At 48.3% G+C, this 7641-nt stretch overlaps 1 long non-coding RNA gene across 2 annotated transcripts; it reads right to left on the bottom strand.

Annotated features, from left to right (window-relative positions):
• Positions 1-253: 253 nt before the first annotated feature.
• On the bottom strand, positions 254-2580 carry LOC121835015. 2 transcript variants are annotated; one of them, XR_006077442.1, is made up of 3 exons: positions 2221-2580; positions 688-931; positions 254-376 (listed from the first exon to the last, which is right to left on the bottom strand). It is a non-coding gene; the product is annotated as an uncharacterized LOC121835015 (long non-coding RNA). The 2 variants fall into 2 exon arrangements; XR_006077441.1 differs by lacking the exon at positions 2221-2580 and having other exon boundaries at positions 688-1245.
• Between the last annotated feature and the right edge of the window lie 5061 nt (positions 2581-7641).

The following is a 7641-nucleotide window of genomic DNA, read 5'->3' as shown; positions in this document are numbered from 1 at the left end:
CAATCATTGGATCTAAACTTGCAGTTTTGGTCAGATTTATGTAGGACAACCGCACATATTTGAAAGTTGCTCTGTGGTTGAAGCACATTATCTAAACTACTCCAAATTGGGCTTGAAACATTTCAAATTACCTGCTCGTCATACTTGCAACAAATGTTTCAGAAACTTCAAATATTAGTGGCATATAAATGAGGCAGAAGGGGTAGTTTAGAATAAGCATATTTTTCTATAATAAAATGCACACAAACAATAATTAGAAATGCACAAATATGTATTTGCTTTATTGAAAGACAGCATTGTTTCGGTGTTTTGACAGTCCGACCTCGTTGTCTCCCGCAGATTTCCACTGAGACATCCAGAACTCCTCCAGGCATGGCTGCAGAAAATGGAATGCATACACTGGACTCCCACCAAGTTCTCCAAGCTGTGTTCAGAGCACTTCGAAAATGACTGCTTCCACAGGCTTGTTGGCAAGACTAACCTCAAACAAGGAGCAGTGCCCACACTGTTCACCCCTCAAACGGACAGACCTCAACAACACCCCCGAACTGACTTTCCCTCCACCTCCCAAGTGGTCCGATCTCAACGGTCCCGCCAGACTGACTTTCCCTCTCCACACGCCCCATCCACAGCAGATTCTCAAGCAGCGTCAAGCAGCCCCGAAGCTCCATCTTCACGGCCGGCCACCTGCTCTGGCGACCACAGCTACACAGTTGTGTCTCCACGACGGGACAGGATGCTTCTAGCTGCCAGCAAGCGCAAGCTGCGAAAAGCCAAGAAGATCCTAAGACAAGCAAAAAGAAAGGCGAACCGGAAGGGAATGAAGATAAAAAAACTCAATGCGCTGCTGAAGAAACTCAGGGCACAGCTACCTCAACCAGCGGTAGCCATCCTGGACAACATCTTCAGTGGCACACTGCGAGACATTGTGCTGAAAAAAACAGGAAAGGCAAACAACAGCTACTCGGAAGATGTGCGCAAGTTTGCCTTGACACTGCATTTCTATTCGGCCAAAGCTTACAAATTTCTGCACAAACATGTGAAACTGCCTCACCCCAGCGCACTTCGGAAATGGGCAGCCGTGATTGGTGCGAAGCCGGGCTTCACAAAGGAGTGCTTCGAAAAAGTTTCCCACGAAGCTCAGAAAGGACCTCTCCTCATCAGCCTTATGGTAGATGAGATTAGTATAAAGAAACAAGCGGACTGGGACGGCAAGGAAGTTGTAGGCTACTGCGACCTGGGCCATGGCATCCCCAAAGACGACTGCATTGCATATGCGAAGCACGCGCTTGTTTTCCTGGCAGTTGCCGTCAACCGCAACTGGAAGCTACCTCTGGGATATGCCCTGATTGATGGACTCGACGGCACTGTTCGGTCCAATTTGGTCCAGCAATACCTGATAAAATTGAAGGAGGCTGGTGCCGACTGCATCTCTGTGACGTGCGACGGCACAAGCTGCAATCTATCCATGCTCTCAGCGCTTGGCGTAAGCCTGGCGGAACCAAGAATGAAGAGCTGGTTCCCTCACCCCTCCGACCCGTCAAGAAGGGTGTATGCAATCTTAGACGCATGCCACATGTTGAAGCTCATGCGAAACCTGCTGGCTGAAAAGGAGCTCATCAGGGATGGTGCGGGTAGGACTGTTGCCTGGCATTACATAATGTGTTTGGATCGCCTACAACAAAAGGAAGGCCTACACGCCGGGAACAAACTTTGGAGACGGCACATCGATTTCCACCAACAGAAGATGAAGGTGTCGTTGGCGGCACAGACGTTAAGCCGCTCCGTCAGCTGCGCCTTGTTGTTCTGCAAGGAAAAGCAGATCCCCGGCTTTGAGGGTGTGGAGGCCACTGCCGAGTTTGCAGCAGTAGTGGACGACACGTTTGACCTCACCAATTCCTGCCACCCTCTCGCTCTTGGCAGCAAGGCCCCCATTTGCGTCAACAACAAGGAGACAATCTTGACAAGGATTGACAAAGCCTCGCGCTATCTCAGAGGCCTAAAGGATACCACGGGCAGACCCCTGATCCAAGGTCCAAGAAAGACCGCCATTGTTGGATTTCTGTTGGCCCTCCAGTCCATCAAGGGTCTGGCTGAAGACCTCGTTTGGAGCAGCAGTCCTTTGCTCAAGTGCCTGCTGACACGCAAGCTAAGTCAAGACCACCTCGAATTGTTCTTTGCAATAATCAGGAACAGAACGGGCAACAACAACAATCCTACGGCCCTCGAATTTCGCTCGGCGTACAGGAAGTGCCTCATCGCGAATGTGCTGCCCTCGAGCCGTGGCAACTGTCAGGTCGACGGCACGGAGACGCTCCTTTTGAGCTCGTCGGACAAGCGCCAGCAAGACCCGACAGCTGACACAAGCCAGGACGACGCCGACGCCACCTGGGTTATAGGATACAAGCCTCTCTCGGAGTTTGCCGAGAGCATTGTACAATACATTGCGGGCAATGTGGCCGTTCACTTTGCAAAAGACGCAAAATGCCCGGACTGTGCAAGGATTGCACTTCTCACCACTGACAAATGTGACCTGGTGCGTGTCAAGGACAAGGGCGGTCTCCACAGTCCATCCCCAGACATTCTGTATCTCTGCACCACTGCCGAGAAGGTGCTTCGCAGAAACTTCGACACAGTGGCCAAGGGAGGGCGGAACTGGCTTCTCAGGCTGCAAACCGAGACATTGAGTATTGTCTCCTTGTCACCATCCTTCAAGAGGTTCGACCACCTGTTTGTTGCACAAACAATTGACAATCAATCTCACTTCTCTGTCATGCTCAAGAAGATGCTGGCACACTACTTTCAGCTGAGGATTCACCACATGTGCCGGCAGCAAAGTGCCGAGGAAAGGGGAGTGCCCGTCCGGCAATACTTCAACAAGCTCGTGCTCTTTCGTGGACAATAACTAAACCTGTGCTACATTTGCCATCTGAGCCTGGCTTCTGTTTGCAAAACACCATTTATGAAGACTTGGCGCCACATATCAAAAGACTTGGCTTCTCACGACAAGAATCGTCCAGTTTCTTTCCAACTACCGACTTTTTTCATTTTGTTTATTTATTTTAAGTATCCTAAGAGCCCTGGGGTTAGGGTATTGCATAATGGAGTGATTTAATAAAATATTGAGCTTAATATGTCACGAAAGGAGTCAATGTCTTGGAGGGAAACAGTGGCTTCAGACAGGCCATTAAAGTCGACAGGCCTGTTGAGAGGAACAGTGATCAATGCGAGGGAATATCCGATGCGGTGGCAAGATGAATAAATCATGCAGGAATTAAAACCTATGATGGAGACAAAGTTTACTAATATGCCTATATGAACACAGGGGAGTTTGAAAAAAAAAAACTGCATTTAAGTTGCATTTAAGTTTAGTGATGCTACCAAACCTAAAATGTAGAATAAAGCGAGTACTAGCCCGATTCTGAACCAAATCCGGATTGGGCAGGGGCGGATTTAGAGGGGGGGTCCGGATATCCTGACCCCCCCCCCCCCCTCTTGATTTCTGCATGCGTAAAATTTAGGGCGTGAAACGAGGGAGAAGGGGAGGGGGTTCCTAAAGATATGGTACGGTGACCAACACCTGACCCCCCCCCCCCCCCCCCCCTCCTCAGGAAATTCCTGCATCCACCCCTGAAATTGGATGAGAGACATTTAACATGTGGCTCCCACGCCGAGGACGCATATTCTAGTCTTGGTCGCACTATTTCAACATAAGCAAGGCAGTTGACAGATGAAAAAACCAGACGGAGGTTACAGCATAAGAAATCAAGGATGCGCTTTGAATCAGAAAACGGCATTCCAGAGAAGGTAGCGAGAGAAATGTACAAGACATTCACAGTGCAAGACAGATTCCATGTCAAGGTTATATATAGTATTGTGTCCGTAGCGTGTTTCCAACCGGTGTGTTTAGCGTCCTATGCTGCCCATACATCAAAAGTGGTCCCAAAGTGGCAACAAATGACGTCACAGAAGCCAAAGTGTCATGCTGTTGCATGTCGTGATTCTGGCGGTTGGTCGTAGAAATGCTAACGAAAAGGCTGCGAGTAGAACAACCGAACACGAGTGTCGCTGTCGTCAGGGCGTCCCAACTTCTAGCTGCCAAAACTTCCGTGGACTGCAACACTGAAGAGCGACCTGCAGCAAAACAGGCGTCCGTCACGTTCACCCGCGCTGCTGTGACACTGCCAGGATTGCGGCCGGCAACAGCATGACGCTTGTATGACGTCACCAAGAGGAAATTGAGGGACCACTTTTTCAGAATCGGTAAACACACCAGTCGGAGACGCATCGCAGGCAGCATGCTAATGGAGTAAGCAGTGAACAAATGTCGGCAGATATGTTGATGTGTAACTAACCATTACTTAGGTCTACATAACTTTCAAAGTTACATTAAGTTTTGTGTGGTTGATATGACTCTGTAAATGACACAGACATAAGAAGAAAAGAAAAACACTAAAAGACAAGGATAGGGCAAGTTTTTAAAAAAAAAATCACAAAAGGGAGCAATGGTTCAACTAGATGTCTTTCTGGTACGCCAGAAGCTACAGGAGTGCCTCTGGAGTGACATATATGTAAGGATGCTTTCGATCCATGCCAGTGTAGAGAAAGTGCGGAGACTTTTGTTAGTAGTCGCTTCTGAAAGACGTCACTGAAAGCTAAAGGCACTATATTGGACAGGGACAGCAGTCCCTGCAGACTATTTTCTCTCACGATCCAAATGACCGCTCGAACAAAAGCAAGAGTCAAAGAAGATGCTGACAGAGCCCCGAGAGAAAGTCATAAAAAGAGAAGCAAGCATGCCTCGTGAAGCGCAGAAGTGCTTTGCTGCAATGGCACCAGACCTAGGTGAGTATGATGCCTTCAGCGTACTCAGGAGGCTGAAGATGGGTCACCCTTGAGAAGGTTGATGGTCAGCCTGCGTCGCTTCGGTGTCCAGCCGTCCGTGCAATGTCACGACCTGCCTCCACCGTGTCGACCGTAGCAAACAGGCAAAAAGAAAGCACGTGGCCGTCCCCGGAACAGCTGTGCTTGGTGAAAGACACTGTAACAACAGAGTTACAATCCAGCATTATGCTGTCTCGGCTGCTCTGTAAAAAATCTGTGAGCCCCTTGTTATTTTCCTGCACTTGACACCAGCAGTGGTTGAAGGACTGCACTTGTGTCTGCGGATGCCCAGTCCTTCTGTAACAAGACGGCGCAACAGCTGTAGCGCTTGCTGGTATTCCGGAAAAAGCTGTATCCGAAAAAAAGAGACATAAAGTGGTTTCAGGTGTAACCGTTCACAAGCTTCGACGCGAGCGAGTAAGCACTGTCTTGAGAACTTTGACCAACGACATTGGTTTCCATCAACTATTCTCAGCCGTGTTGACACCTACAGACGACTACCGGCGCCTTGCAAGCAGAGAATTAACGCTGTGTCTAAAGGTAGTTTGGACGTACCCGGAAGGCATTCCTTACATACGTTGGACATACTCGGCCGATTTTTTCAAAGGTACGTCGGACGTATGCGCGGTAGAGATCTTATATATGAAGACGGCGCCTGGTGTGCGCCGAGGGCTCAGGACTCCGAGGACCATGCTTACAAATCACAGCGCGAACTTACGGTAGCAGTGCCGTTCCCCACGGGCACGGCAACCTATAGCAACCTAATATGGGTCGGACGTAAAAGAAAATCGGCCGGGAACGTCTGACGTGATCAACCGTATCCTCGAGCCTTAGTCACGCGAAAGCACCAAAACCTCTCACGCATTCATTCTCGGCTTCCAATCGCAGACACTCCATATGCCCTGCGTACCTATCCTTAAGAGCAATGAACATTCCGCAGGTCGAGTGCAGAGAGAATGCAAAACTTTCATGCGAGATATCCACGCGATGTTTGACATGTACTACGACCGATTCGGATCGGTGCTTATACCTGGTTAGATCTTGTGCCATACGTTCATACCCGGCTCTATTTGTTCATCGTCTGCCTAGCCAAACATAGCACGCATGGAGATTTTCCAATCTCCCACAGCACGATCATCGCGGTTCAATGCGACTCGCACCGCCGTTGCCGCCGTCGCCGCACCAGCCGCCCCCGACCAGCTCGCACACGCACACACTCGCGCTCGGCTCGGCTACAGTGGCTCCCATTCAGGCGGCCGTGTCGCCGTGTTCCAAAATTTACTCTATCTCACTCTTGGGAAAAGGTCTTGTACCCGTTGCGTTCAAAAACCTACCCGCGTCAACCTGTCTTGTCACGTGACTTGATTCGCCGGAATAACTCGGGTCTATTTGAGTAAGATTGGAACACATCCCCAGAGAGCCCATCTGCTGACCGTGATCTGGCCAATCTGATCTGACCCACCTCTGGGCGCAGCCATCTTTAAGTCACGTGATCACTAATGTGGCAAACAGGCAAGATGGCGGCAATCGGGGGGGTGCCATTTTCGGCTGCTGGTTTACCGCTCTAAGTTTACTCAAGCTCGTTGGGTTCAACGAGGCATTATTTACAATTGGTGCTGTTTACAGGCCCCCAGATTCTCCGATTTTAAATCTAGAATCAATTTACGACTACATTAGCGCTAACGTTACCGACAGACAAAAAACAATAATTGCAGCGGACTTTAACTTACCGGGGATAAACTGGGAGCGCTTTGAGGCTGGTTTTGTGGAAAATAAAAGCTGTGAATTACTCCTGGACATCGCATTTAACTATGATTAGGTGGTCAATGAACCGACTAGAATAACTGAATCGACACGTTCGTTACTTGACTTAGTGTTTGTTTCTAGCAAGTTGCCGAACTGCGAGATCGATGTTTCTGAGGGTCTGTCAGACCATAAGCTCGTGCTGTTAAACATCAATTTCGCTGGGGCTAAGAAAAAGCATAACGTAAGCGTTCTTGTACATGATTTTAATAGAGCGGACGATTACTTAGAGATTTCCTTGGATAAACTTTCGGACAGAGGTGACGTTGAAACCCTATGGCGACAATTTAAGAGAGTAATTCAGCATTGTATAACAAAGTTTGTTCCTGAAAGAACCAAGCGGGTAGCAAAACACAACCCTTGGGTAACACGCGATATAATCCAACTCAAACGCAAGACCGCTACAAGGCGAAAGAAAACGCTGGCTAATGATAACGTCTTATCAGAATTGTCGCACATACTAAAGAATAAACTTAGTAACTCAAAATTAAAGTATTTTTCAGAAGTAATGCCCCAATTCATGAAAAGCTCGCCGCTGAAGTTTTGGCGCCATCTCGCACCGTCCAGAGATAAAATAGATTACCTCTCCGTCAATGACCAAATCATTGCTGAGCCAGCAGAAATGGCAGACTCATTCAACACTTTTTTCCATTCTGTTTTTTTCTGACGCTGATAATGCTTCGTATAATTTCGGAATGACAAGCGTAAACCAACTCTCAGTAATGCCTGAGCTGATTATCACTGAGCAAGGCATTTTTTCGTTACTGTTAGATCTGGACATAAAAAAATCTGCCGGCCCCGACGGGATTACCAACGTATTCTTAAGGCGATATGCCGAATGGAGCGTGCATTTCGTAATACCGGTTTTTCGTATGTTTTTGTAACTATTACTCCTGTAACAACCCGATTCCGGGTGAACAGTGTTAATAAATAAATAAATAATAAAAAAATCAA

The sequence above is a fragment of the Ixodes scapularis genome, unplaced genomic scaffold, assembly GCF_016920785.2.
Source record: "Ixodes scapularis isolate PalLabHiFi unplaced genomic scaffold, ASM1692078v2 PGA_scaffold11__112_contigs__length_91849675, whole genome shotgun sequence".
Taxonomy (NCBI): domain Eukaryota; kingdom Metazoa; phylum Arthropoda; class Arachnida; order Ixodida; family Ixodidae; genus Ixodes; species Ixodes scapularis.
The sequence above is the reverse complement of the archived record's forward strand: the minus strand, read 5'-3'. Positions and strand labels throughout refer to the sequence as shown.